This window comes from Bison bison, unplaced genomic scaffold (genome assembly GCF_000754665.1).
Source record: "Bison bison bison isolate TAMUID 2011002044 unplaced genomic scaffold, Bison_UMD1.0 scf7180017845312, whole genome shotgun sequence".
Lineage (NCBI taxonomy): Eukaryota > Metazoa > Chordata > Mammalia > Artiodactyla > Bovidae > Bison > Bison bison.
Window position 1 is genome coordinate 349,664 of NW_011475885.1, and position 13,335 is coordinate 362,998.

The window sequence follows — 13,335 nt, forward strand, 5'->3', positions numbered from 1 at the left end:
AGAAATCCATTCAAAGAATACCAGTCCAATGGGTGTGATCTCTTCTGTTCCCAGAATGGCCAGTGACATTTTTCTTCACCTTCCTTGTTCTGCTGATAGACCATCTGGGGTTAAAAATACACAGTCATTGTGTATCAGGTTTCTTAACCTCTTTGCATCACTGTTGTATGCATTTCCTGACCTAATGACTGCGCTGTCCAAACCGGGGGCACTGACATCGTGACCACCAGATGTGGAAATCCTGCTCCGGGCTTGCCCGAGAACATCACTGAAATGACAGTGTGTCTATAAAATGATCACATGCTTGGAGAGTCCTGTTTTTGTTTTTCACTTTAGTAACTGAGGGTTACAGTTAGGGTGTTGCCAGTGTACTTTTTGGATCAGTCAGAAACTGGGTAGATGAGTTTTAGCATTTTAAAATACCACCTTTTCAATTGCAGAGGTCAAATTTTCAACTTGATGATCAGGTTTGTTTTGTGTAGTTTTTTCTCAGCTGTTTATATGTGGCAACACTTGGGCTGGATCCACCCCTCCACGCCCAAGAACCTGAAATTATCTATTCTCTGTACCCCCGAGTTTACTTTTAAAATAATCTGTGTATACCTGCTGTTTGTTTTTTTCTAAACCACATTGTAGTATGGAACCTTAAGTAGAAAGATGAGTTAAAAATACACAAAGCAAATTATTCACCAGGGCCACTCGTGCCCTTTGTGGTGTGTGGGGGTATTGTGAGCCTCGGCTAAGCAGCTTTTCAAGTTCAGCGAGCTCCCTTTATTAAAGCTTGCACTGTTGCCCTCTTCTGTTTTACAGCTGATTGGATTAATTGAATAAGATTAATAAATTATAGTATGGCAAACTCAGAATTACCTTGTTAATTAAGGGCAGGGATAGCATGGAAAGATGCCTTTCCTCCTGGGTGTGTCCTGCCGATGCCCCCAGGACACATCATGTGAAAGCAAGCTCACGTTTCTTTATCCCTTGTTTTGGTCTTACCATACATTTTCTTGCAGGTGACAGCCGGGGCTGGTCCCCGGCAGGAGGCTCGATCCCGCCTTTGCGTATGTCGAGCCTCCTTCCTCATGACCTTTGCCATGGGCGGAGTACCTCACTCTGGCCCCCAACAGGTGACAGCAAATAAACTGAATCTGAGGAATTAGAAAAGGGACACATTTGTCTAGGCTGTTTTGTAGATAACGGTTGCAGTCTTCACTTCAAGACTCTTTTCAGGAGTGTATGAAATTGGTTATTTGATGTGCCTTTTTACGCCTTCCCCTGCATAGAAACAGTACTATATTCAAGGGTAAGATTTTGTAGGAGCAGTCCCCCAAAGCTTGTTGGTTTTTTTTTTTTTTTAATTATTTATTATTTGGCTGCACTGGGTCTTCATTGAGGCATGCCGGCTCCTTAGTAGTGGCATGTAGGATCTATTTCCCTGACCAGGGATTGAACCCAGGCCCCCTCCATTGGGAACATGGAGTCCTAGCCACTGGACCATCAGGGAAGTCCCCCCCCAAAAACTTCTTTAATCCAGAATTTGAAGTTTAGTTTCAGTGACTACTATTTCATCTCTAGCATTTGTAACATTTTCTTCAAAATTGCATAATGTAAAGAAATGTGGGAATATGTGAACATTTTAGGTTCATAAATTTGAAAATCACCTCACAGTAATGTACTTACCCTAACATAACTGCTTTACTGTTTTACATGTTGCTTCCCATATGTACATATACATATATGTACAAATATTTTCATATTTACAGACATAATGCCTTTTATATTTTGCTGCTGCTGCTGCTAAGTCGCTTCAGTCGTGTCCAATTCTGTGCGACCCCATAGATGGCAGCCCACCAGGCTCTGCCATCCCTGGGATTCTCCAGGCGAGAACACTGGAGTGGGTTGCCATTTCCTTCTCCAATGCATGAAAGTGAAAAGTGAAAGTGAAGTCGCTCAGTCGGGTCCGACTCTTCGAAACCCCTGGGTCTTTGCTACTTTATCAAATTAGAACATAAATACTTTCCAAGTTTCTGTGTATTCTTGATAATGATCAAGGATTGCTTTTAATAGACTGAAAATACTCTTTCATGGTGAGAAAGAAGCAAAGCTTTCAGTGACTTCTCTAGCATTGGAAATAGGGGAGGAGCTGTCGGTGGGGAGGCAGGGCTGGGGGCGGCAAGTGGATGCCCTTTTCAAGGAAGTGTCTGTCTGTAGCTGCCTAAGAGAGAGTGTAACTCTTGGTCACTCACTTCTGGTGTTCTTCTGTGGGAAATAATGTTCTGCTCCAGACTCAAGGAGACTTCCAAATGAGTTGTTTGCATTTTATATACCTGTTGGTTGGGGCAACTGCCTGATGTGTGCTCAGTTACGTCAGACTCTTTGTAACCCTATGGACTTTAGACCACCAGGCTCCTCTGTCCATAGAATTGTCCAGCAAGAGTACTAGAGTGGGTTGCCATTTCCTTCTCCAGGGGATCTTTCCGACCCAGGGATGGAACCCACGTCTCCTCTGTCTCCTGCATTGGCAGGCGGATTCTCTTCCCCCTGAGTCACCTGGGAAGCCCACACTGCCTGATTATGGCTTGTTTGAAGAACATATTTGTAACTTTGCAACACTTGCCTGAGAAGGACAGGTGTTAACACACATTCTGTGATCCTTAACATACGTCTTCTCTAGGATTTGGAAAGAGCTGTCTATTTTGAACAAAATGGGTAGAAAGAAATTTCAGGTAAATAATTCTCCTATCCAAGATGGAGGACCAATTGGAGGCAACCATGGAGGTAGTTTTTTGCTGTAATGCCTGAGGCCTTAGTTATTGGCCATGGGGGTAGGGGACCTTGAGTGGGGTTTTCCACTTTGAAGTTGGTTTTATAAAACACGCTGATTCCCAGAAAGCTGGAAATCTACTCCCAATGCACCTTACGTAACTTCTGCACACATAGCCTAAAATCTCACCACTGGGGAGTCAGACTTTAAGGCAAAGAAAGTGGGTTTCTTTTAAAATACAGATAAACCTGAAAAGATCTGTCTGTTAAATAGATTTTTTTCGATCAATTTTAGAAAACTGTTTTATGTGGCGCTGGATGAATCTCCCAACCATTAAAGTATAGGATGGCTTTAAATATATACATATATTTGGCTGCACTGGATCTTAGTTGCGGCACATGGGATCTCTACTTGCAGCATGTGGGATCTAGTTCCCCCACCAGGGATCTAACCTGGCCCCCCCTGCATTGAGAGCATGGAGTCTTAGCCACCAGACCATCAGGGAAGCCTCTAGGATGGCTTTTTAAAAATGATCTCTTAAAAAAAAAAAAAAAATGATCTCTTGTCAGTAGTGTGTAGGTCTCCTCCCCACTGAACCCCTCCAAAACACAGGGCTTTGGAAGTAGAAAGAATGATTAAAAGTGAATTCACTATAACATATTTTTGTAACCCACTCATTTTATGCTTTGAATCTAGTTATTACTCATTCTTTGTGTATTTGAAGTTTAAAGTGGCAGTTAGCCAGGGGACAGGGGAGAAAATAAAATATGACATGCTGCATCATTGGTCCAGACCACATCCATAAGTTAGAGAAGGTCTTGGATTTACCAACCAGTTGCAACATTGTTTTCTGTTTTAAAAATCAAACCAAGAAAGTAGTAGGTGGCATAATCCTTTATCACCTTATAAAGTTACAAAAATGTCTCAAGTATTTAGAGGTGGCTGGCTATATATATACATGAGATGTTCATTATAGGCTGGTGGAAGTATTTCCTATATACATGAAAGTTATAGGGTGTTGTCAACTTTGAACTTTTGTATCATAGGGAAGTATGTTTACAGATCAGGCCGATATAATCATCTGAAAAAGGTTTTCACTTTTGATTAGGAGAACTATATTCTGTTTGTGCCATTTTTGTGGATTTTTGTCTCATCCTTTTGCTTGCATATACCCCATCTGTTTTTTAACCCTACTCATTAGCAATAGCTTATTATAATTATCCATCTGCCACCCTGACTGCAGAGAGCTGTTAGTGCTGCTTTATTTTACTCTTGTTTTGTGGCATCGATGTTGGTTTTGATCAAGAAAAGGCGTTTTTGCTAACTAGATTCAGAGCAGTGTGAGTTTGCAGCTATGTTTGTTTATTTTATAATCTCTGATCACTTTCCTTTTATCTAGAGAAAAGTCAGTGGGAAAAGAGGATGGGAGGGGTGAGGTGGGTACTGCAGGAGACAGTGTAAGACTTTAGATGATTCTTCTCTTCAGCCTCCAGTAATTTGGTATAGACCCTACCTATTCCGCATTAAAAGCTGATTTGTGTTAACTGAATGAAGAAATTTTTACATTTTGTACCAATATAAGCTGAAATCTTAAACAAGAGATTTGGAAATTTTCCTGGAAAATACTCAATAATAAAATTGTAGCTGGACTTCCCTAATAGCGCAGTGGGTAAGAATCCTCCTGCCAATCCAGGGGACACAGGTTCAATCCCTGGTCTGAGAAGATTCCACATGCCACAGAATAACTAAACCCATGTGCCAAAACTACTGAGCCTCCACTCTGGAGCCCACAAACCACAACTGTTGAGCCTGTGTGCTGCAACTACTGGAGCCTGTGAGCCCAGAGCCTTAGAGCCTGTGCTCCACAATAAGAGAAGCCTCTGTAATTAGAAACCCGCACCCCCTCTTGCTGCAACTATAGAAAAGCCCAGGCAGCAACAAAACCCAGTGCAGTCAAAAAAAAAGATTGTAGCTAAGGTTTATTTCAGCCCTAGTTACTGACTAGTATATTACATTGATAACAATCTTTTTTTTTTTTTTTTTGGTTTTCCTCTTTTAAGAACTCATTCTTTTCTCAAAAGGAAAATATACACTTTGTTTTTAGTTAGTTACACCATGTAATGTTGTTACTTAGTTTTTTTGTTTTTTTCTTTATAGCTTTCATTTACCTCCAAATGAATGGAAAATGTGATACATGTCAAAACTTGGAAAAATTTAAAGGATCAGTTTTGCTACATTTTTGGTGCAACATCATTGGAATGTAGTTGTAATTTTTTCCAGTGGTAATTCCAGTGATTTGGCAGTATGGTTTTCCCATAGCATTAATATGTAGAATCTGAGATTTTTTATCTTCATCTTTCGAATAACCACAGTATTCCCTTCACCGTTAAATGAAGCACACCTGACCCTGAGTTGTCAAAGTACAAAGAAATTCCTGGGTTGGGACTCTAGTGGATGCTGTTATAAAAGTACACCATCAGAAACAGTGGATAGAGCAGAGGAAATGCAACTGGTTTCATTGAGGAGCAGTTTGGTTTGGTTTTGGGGGTGATCATTAGTTAATAATGGGAAAAAAGAACTCTTAGAGGCATTCTAAACTTTTCTAACTACAAGGAATTCTGGTTCGTAGGTTTTATGAAAAGAGATTTTATTGAAGGGAAAACATCTGTTCATTGAAAGCCTTTAAAATCCACATTTTGACAACTTCAAGCACATTGCTATTTCCAGATTGAGTAACACTCAAAACACATTTCCTTTTGAAAGTGCACAATTTGCAAAAGAGACTTGTGCATTCTTTGGCCATTCTCAAATGGTGAGTTGAATGCTGGATGATCACTGCTGGCTCCTTAATCAGATTTAAACATGCTCAGTCCTTCCTAGGTGTTTCTGCATACTTTATATGAGTTGTTTTAGCTGTGTAATTACATCTTGTTTGCCAGTTGTTTTTTTTTCTTGATGTTTTGGCTGTTCTAGCATTAAAGAACTTTAATTTGTAATTCAGTTATATTAGAATACCAGAGATGGCGGAGCGTGGCGGGCTGCCGTCTATGGGGCTGCACAGAGTCGGACATGACTGAAGCAACTTAGCAGCAGCAGCAGCAGTTATCATTTGGTATTGTGGTGATTTATTATTTTGACTTTTCATTGCCCAAAGATATTTTAAAGGTTAATTGTATCTTTATATTTTAATCTATAAAGCCCTTTGAGATTCTCAAATACAGAGATTCCTTAAAACTATTCTTAAATGTTCTGTTTTTGTATCTGTCATGCATATATTTATGGCTTGAAGAAAAATAAGTAAATTCTTCCTAATAGCTAGAATTAGTTTACGAATTTGTCATCTTTTGTTGGTGTGATTAGATTTTATGGGTTCAGCTGTCTTATGAAGAATGCCAAGAATTGGATTTAATTCAGTAACAAGTAGGAAATTCCAAAACAGTATAAAGACGTGCAGTTTTTTCAGCAGGAAATGGTGGTAAGTGTCAGTGTTGATTTACACCATAAATGAGGTTTCATTTGCCACTTCCTATTCACCAAGTAGAAGAACCAAAGAAATCTGAAAACGTCTAGTCTGCCTTCTTTTTTAGTATATCATATGTTCTTTCCTCTAAGGGTAAATTATGTTCACAGACCTCTTGTTAGTCCACCTTAAAAAAAAAAAAAAAATCCCCCTTTTCCAGTGTTGGATTTAACAAAACTTACATCTTTTGCTGCCAGTGATCATTTCAAACTGTTGTCACAGTGTCTTCTAAATTTACTTTTAATGTGTTTTTCCTCTTGAACTTTAGATTTTCTAATTTTCAAATAAGAAAACAGATATTAAATTTGAATACAAATGAATAAGACAAAAAATAGTTCTAAATATATGCAGCAAAGTTGGCACTTGGTGGAAATATGGCTTTTATGAACTTACAGAATGTGCTTCTTAAAAAGAACAATACCTTGATCTTCTCTCTTTCAATCTAAGTAACATCCTTAACTTTATTTCTACCTTTAAACATTGTTTTTCTAAGTCCTTCCTTTATTTTGGAAAAAAAATATTTTAAAGCTTCAATCTATGACTCATATTTTTTCCTATTTCATTAATCTGTTTTTCTAATTAGAGCTTTAGCCAATTATCCTGAAATTAGCTGCTCTAAAATTTAATTATTCTCCATTTTATTATTCTCCATGTTTATTATTCTCCACAGAAAAAGCACAAGCAAATATGGTTGTCAAGGTTTCAAAACTGGCAGGATCTATCTATGCTGTATCTTTATCGTTAATAATAAAGCTCTTGAGTGAGGAAATGAATGTAACATTTCTTTAAAGTGAATTTGAATATTTGAGAAATTTTTTTTTTTTTCTGTTTCTGGGATATCTCTCTGAAATGTAAATAGACAAACCACATAACTCATATTCAGATCGCCTGGAATCACAGATGTTTGTTGTTCCCAAATGTACTTTTGAAACAAAGTACATTTTTTCTAATTATAAAAGTTCAGTGTTAAACTTCTGCTTCCTAAAGTCGGTCAAAGGGGATAGATGATCCATGTTTTTTCTCTCTCAGTGTGCACAGCACTGGGATAAACCCAGCATTGAAAGCTTGCATTGCTATCATTCACTGAAAGGCTAAATATCCCAGAAATCTGTTTGTTTTTTTTTCATGGCTCTCTTGACTTCAGCCAGATTGGACTTTTAGAAGAACATCAGTGGGAACCACATATCTAAAACCTCAGTTGAAGGAAGGTCCCTACTGTTTCTCAACTCCTGATTTTTCTTGGCGAGGCAACAGACTTGCCTAAGTGACCTGAGATAGAAGAGCTATGTGTGTTGGAAACTCCAGCAGCCACAGAGCAAAAATGCATCCAGTCACAGCTTAGGCCGAAGGTCAAGACAGCGCCCTGGGCCCAGAGAGTGAGTTCTGAAGGCCAGGAAAAGTCCTTTGTACCGTTTCCCACACTCCAGCAAGGGTATCCTTTCACCCATTCACAAGCCCAGCAACTGCCCTGTTCTCTTGCAACAGAGAAGGTAACATTATTATATCTGTTGGCTGACTAATTTGACTTCAGTGTAAGAGAATTTTGTCAATCTGTCTTCTCTCCACCTTAAATCGTATCTAACTCGCAGAATGAAAGGAGGCCCAAGACTGCTCATTCCAAGCTTCCTTTCCCTCTGAGGCTGTTAACTGTGTACTTGAGCCAAGTTCAAAGCTTCCATCCCTTTCTTTTGCTGATCACACCCTCCCTCAGCTGCCTCCAAGTCCACCACTGGTTTCTGAGAACTGTCTGATTGATAAGCAGTGCCTTAGGCAAGTGCTGGGTCCATATCCCTAAGTAAAGCCTCACTGTGGCTTCTGCCAGCTTTTGCCCCTGTGGGTCACCCTGAACAATGAAAACATCTTAGGTACACTCCACCTTCTCCTTAGAGGTGCTGGGCAGACCCTCCCGCCCCCGCCCCTAACTCACCTCCCCTCTCCCAGGCAAAGCCTCTTCCCTGTCCCATTAGAGATGGAAAATCAGGGCTCCTTTGTTCTCTCCCACAGTGCACTCCCAACAGTGACCACTTGTATATTCCTCCCTTGTCCTTGGCCCAAATGGAAGCTCCTTCTCCTCCAGGCAGAGGAGGAAATGTTCTTGAACCCCCTATTTGAAGTCTGAGTGGGCAGCACACCTTATTTTTGGGGCTGCACTGGGTCTTTGCTGTGACACATGGGCTCTTTGTTGCACTGCGAGGGCTTCTCTAGTTGTGGCTCTGGGGCTTAGTTGCTCCGAGGCTTGTGGTATCTTAGTTCCCTGACCAGGAATTTAACCTGGGTCACCTGCATTGGAAGGTTCTTAACCAGGGACCACTAGGGAAGTCCCTCCCTCCTCACTTTCTGAACTTGATCCAGTCTTGCTGTCACTCCATAACTGGTCACCAAGGGCTTAGTCATCTGATGCGAAGAACTGACTCCTTAGAAAAGATCCTGATGCTGGGAAAGATTGACGACAGGAGGAGAAGGGGACAACAGAGGATGAGATGGTTGGATGGCATGGCCGACTCAATGCACATGAGTTTGTGCAAGCTCTGGGAGTTGGTGATGGACAGGGAAGCCTGGTGTGCTGCAGTCCATGGGGTTGCAGAGAGTCGGACATGACTGAGTGACTGAACTGAAAGGCTTAGTCTGTTGAACTGAGCACCAAGTCCCTCTTTGTATAGAACACGTTGGGGAAGGGGTGGTGTCAGCCTTTCCCGGGATTAAATCTTCTCAGGTGCCTTTCATCTATAAAATTTGGTTTGATTTTTCTCTTTCCATGAATGAATATATGCCTCCCTATGTCATTACCCCAGTAACTAATCGTTTCTTATAAAAAATATGAACAATTTTAGGCATACAAAAGTATACCTAATATAAAACAGCTCCCCATCCATGTACCACTTACGTTTAGAAATTTTGAACTGAAGTAGAGCTGAAGTCCCCGGGAACCCCTCCCTAGTCTTCTGCTTCTCTCCAGAGAGAACAAACAGCTATCCGGATTCTGTCGATAATCCTTCTTATGCATTTTTAAAATACTTTAATTACACATGGATAGATGTATTGATATAACTGGTACCTTCTGTTGTTTTGGATATTACTGAAATTTTACAGAAGTGGTTGGATTGTGTGTGCGTGTTTGTGGTTGCTCTGTTCACTTGACTTTGTTTTGAGCTTCACTCATGTGGCTCTTGTTCACTGTTCCCTAGTATTTCCTTGTGTTCCAGGGTGTTCTTGGCCTTGTATACTAGGGCATTTCCATTGTTGCTAGTACTTTGCTATGATCCTTAGAGAGGAGGCCTCTTCAGGGAGACATGAAATTCTTGTACACACCTGTTTACGAAGTCCTGATCTTTATTTATTTATTTGTTTAAGTCCTGATCTTTAAATGTCAGAATTTGATTTTAACCCCGTTCTGAATTGGCTCTTGTGAACTGCCAATGAGTTGCTGCATCTCCTGGGCTGCAGGTTTCCTCGGCACAGAGTGAGGACTGGACTAAACCACCACAAGCTACTTCCCAGGCTTAGGATTCTCTGATTCCTTTCCTTCTTCCCTCCAGGCCTGCTTGTGTTGCATCATATGTATCAGCGATGAGCAACTATTTATCATGAGAATCAGTTCAGAAGAAATGAAAACCTATTAGTGTGAGTGTGTATGCATGTATTTAAATTCAGAATAAAAAATGCTTTTGAGTCCCTTCTAAAGTTTTCTTACAGTGTTTCTTACAATTTAGATTTCCTGTTTTATTGACTAGATGAATATTAATGAGAAAACTGGCAATTCTTTAAAGTCATCAAAAAATTAATGTCAGGGCATGTTCAAGCAAGGATGGAGTCTTCTCTTGAGCATTGATGTTGGTTGTGCTGCCGGCCGGGTAGGCTGCGTGCAGGCTGGTGGCTCATGGATTGCTCATGAGGTGGGATGACTCAGGACTGTCATTTTGAACATGATTTATTATATGCTGCCAAAAAATGATGCTTTCTAAAAGGCTATTGAAATACAGAGGGCTTTTTGACCCTAAATGTAATCTCTCCAGAAGCCATGTTTTTTGAGATTGTGTAGTTCCTTTAAAGGGAAAAAAAAAAGTTGCTCTCTTACTGCCAAGATGAGTTTTGGTTCTTGCTGCTGGCAGTAATGACCACTTCCTCCTCTGCAGTCTGTACTCCTCTGGGGCCAGAGCATAAGCCAGGTCTTTGGAGCTGTGGACTCGGGGACTCTCCTAGTAGTGAAGATCATGGTTTAGCCCAGAGAGGTTGTGGCAGCTACTTGGGCTGCTCGTTGTCCTTATTTTCCTTCATGTTTTCTTTCTTATTCGTGGCTGAACAGTAGGAGAAATTATCTTCAGAGGAGTACTATAGTTATCATGAAATTTAATAGCATTCGCACCAGGGTAGTAGTGATAGCTGTTAAGATTTATCTGTTTCATGTAGCTATGAATATTAAATTTTATTAAATAAACTTGCATTATTCTAACAGATACTAGGACTGATTCAACAGCTTTCCCTTCTCTCCTATTTTTAGCAGCCCTGGAGATCAGGGGCAGTGACCCAGCTCCAGGGATGGGCCTGGATTCATCTAAATTTAGGGCTGGGCTTAGATTAATCCAATCTTGGTAACTGCCCATGGCAGTAATTAGTTCAGGAGCTTAGCCTTGAAGCTCAGGCCCCCAGAACAGGCCATCCCCATGGTTATAAATCCAGAAATGAGCCATGAAAGAAAGGTCGCTGGAGGCTGTGGGGAAACATTTCTCACTTTTAAGAGAGAGGCACAGGAAGATCACCTCTTTTCTTTCCAGTTTTGCTGTTGTAGTCAGGAACTGCTGTCGGTCAAAGGATGAAATTGCTTCTCCCAAGAGGACAGAGCCAGAGGAGGTGCAGAGAAATGAACCGGAACTACTGGACTGAGCCGTCTCTGAACCCCCACTCGCCACTGGGCTTATCATATGAGTCAACAAATTACCTGAAGCTAGTTTGACTTGGGGTTTCTGTTATTTGCAACAGAAAGCATCCTCATTGATATAATTATATTATTATTCTTATGACTGGCTATTCTTTTAATCCTGGAGTAGCCTCAGGAAGTTGCCTTTCCTTTAAAGCAACTGTTAATACACTATATATTCTACTGATACTGTCAAAGCTAATGGTAATGTAGAGATCTTCATTTTCTTAGTGTCATAATTTCTCAGCATCCATATTATTGTCACTAGAGTGTGCTAACAAAACTTTAAACTTCTGAGATTTTCTTAGCTCTCTCCACACTTAGAACCTTTACTTAATTATGTGTGTATGTGCGCTACGTCGCTTCAGTCACGTCTGACTCTTTGTGACCCTATGGACTGTAGCCCACCAGGCTCCTCTGTCCATGGGATTCTCCAGGCAGGAGTACCAGAGTGGGTTTCCATGCCCTCCTCCAGGGGATCTTCCTGACCCAGGGATCGAACCTGTGTCTCTTAATGTCTCCTGCATTGACAGGCAGATTCTTTACCACTAATGCCCCTTGGGAAGTCCTACCTAATTATGTAGAGGTGTTTAACTTTTCACTTAGCATCTGTGGTCTACATGTTTCTGTGTGCATCCTGGTTGGCAAAGAGAGGGTGGAGCCCTTACTTGATGTGAGAACAATTCCAAGTAGTTTATTAAACCCAGTAACACAGTACTGAGCTGCTGTGTAAAGGCCAGGCCTGGAGGTAGGGATGAACATGGGCTGAGTGGAGACCAGAGGAGGGAAGGAGGGACAGGACCACCGGGTAGAGTGGCATCTACAGAGAAGGCTGCCAAGTGCGGTGGCCATGCACCTGCCGAGGGGAGGAGGTGCGGGGCCCAGTGAGAGGAACAGAGGTTGAAGTTGGAGAGAGGCTGCGAGGGTGGCGGTGCTTCCGGTGGGAAAGGCTGGATTGCCAGGCCCAGGAAGTTGGGTCCATGGCTTCTTGAATGGGGAGGTGACATTTCCACAGGGCTTGTTGAAAGCTTTTCTCTCAGTGGCATGCAGGGGAATTAGACCAGGGAGAGATGTTGTCATGGTGCCCTGGGAAGCTATTACCATAATCCATGAAGGAGGTGACAAGAGCTGCCAGATAATAGCATCTGAGTGTGGAATATCTTACATCTGTGTGAAATTTCAGAGTTCCTACAGCATTATCAAATACATTATCTAGTTTCTCTAATGAGATCCTCTCTGCCGTTTTTTATGGATGGGAACCTAGAGGTTCAGAGCAGGTAAGCAACCTCCTAAAAGTTGTTGATGACAGAACCCAACCTACAATCTAGGCCTTTTGACTTCAGGGCCAGTACTTTTCAATTGTAATACACACCGATATTTCCCATTTCTATGAAGTTCAAATTATGATAATTTGATTGTGCTCTAAAACAGAGGTCCCCAACCTCCAAGATGTAATGCCTGATCTGAGGAATAAAGAGCATGATAAATGTAATGCACTTGAATCATCTCGAAACCATCCCCCACCCGCCTGCCCCCATTCTGTGGAAAAACTGTCTTCCATGAAACTGATCCCTGGTGCCAAAAAGACTGGGGACCACTACTCTGCACTGTTTGTCTGTCAACTGGCTCCTGACAGCAGCATCAGCCAAAGCTAAATACCAGTTCACAACTCTTATAAAACATGAAAACTTATGAAAAGTAAACAGTTGGTTAAGTATCACAGACAATAGTAGAACCTCCTCAAATAACAGAAAGGTAATCCTTCTAACAAATACAGGAAACAAAAGCCTAGGTCAGTAGAACGCTTTCTCAATGTTTCACATAAATGGAGAATAACTGAGATTTAAGGGAGCCTCAGAATGGTTTTGTTAAATGAAGGCAAAAAAGTTGCCCATGACTTCCAACTACAGGTAACAACAGCCTTGAAAGCAAAGGAGTTACATCTTAATAAAATAGAATAAAGGAAAGTATTCACTTGGTAGGCATTTTGATAGACATCGTCCTTTTAAAATGTGAACAAACTATTTAAGATGGAATGTTGGATGACTTTAGTCTTCCAGTTAAGTAGGTTGTTTTCCGGAGTTACAGTAGGTATTTTGAAAGTCAAGAATTTTTCTTCTTTTTTTTTTTTTTACTGTA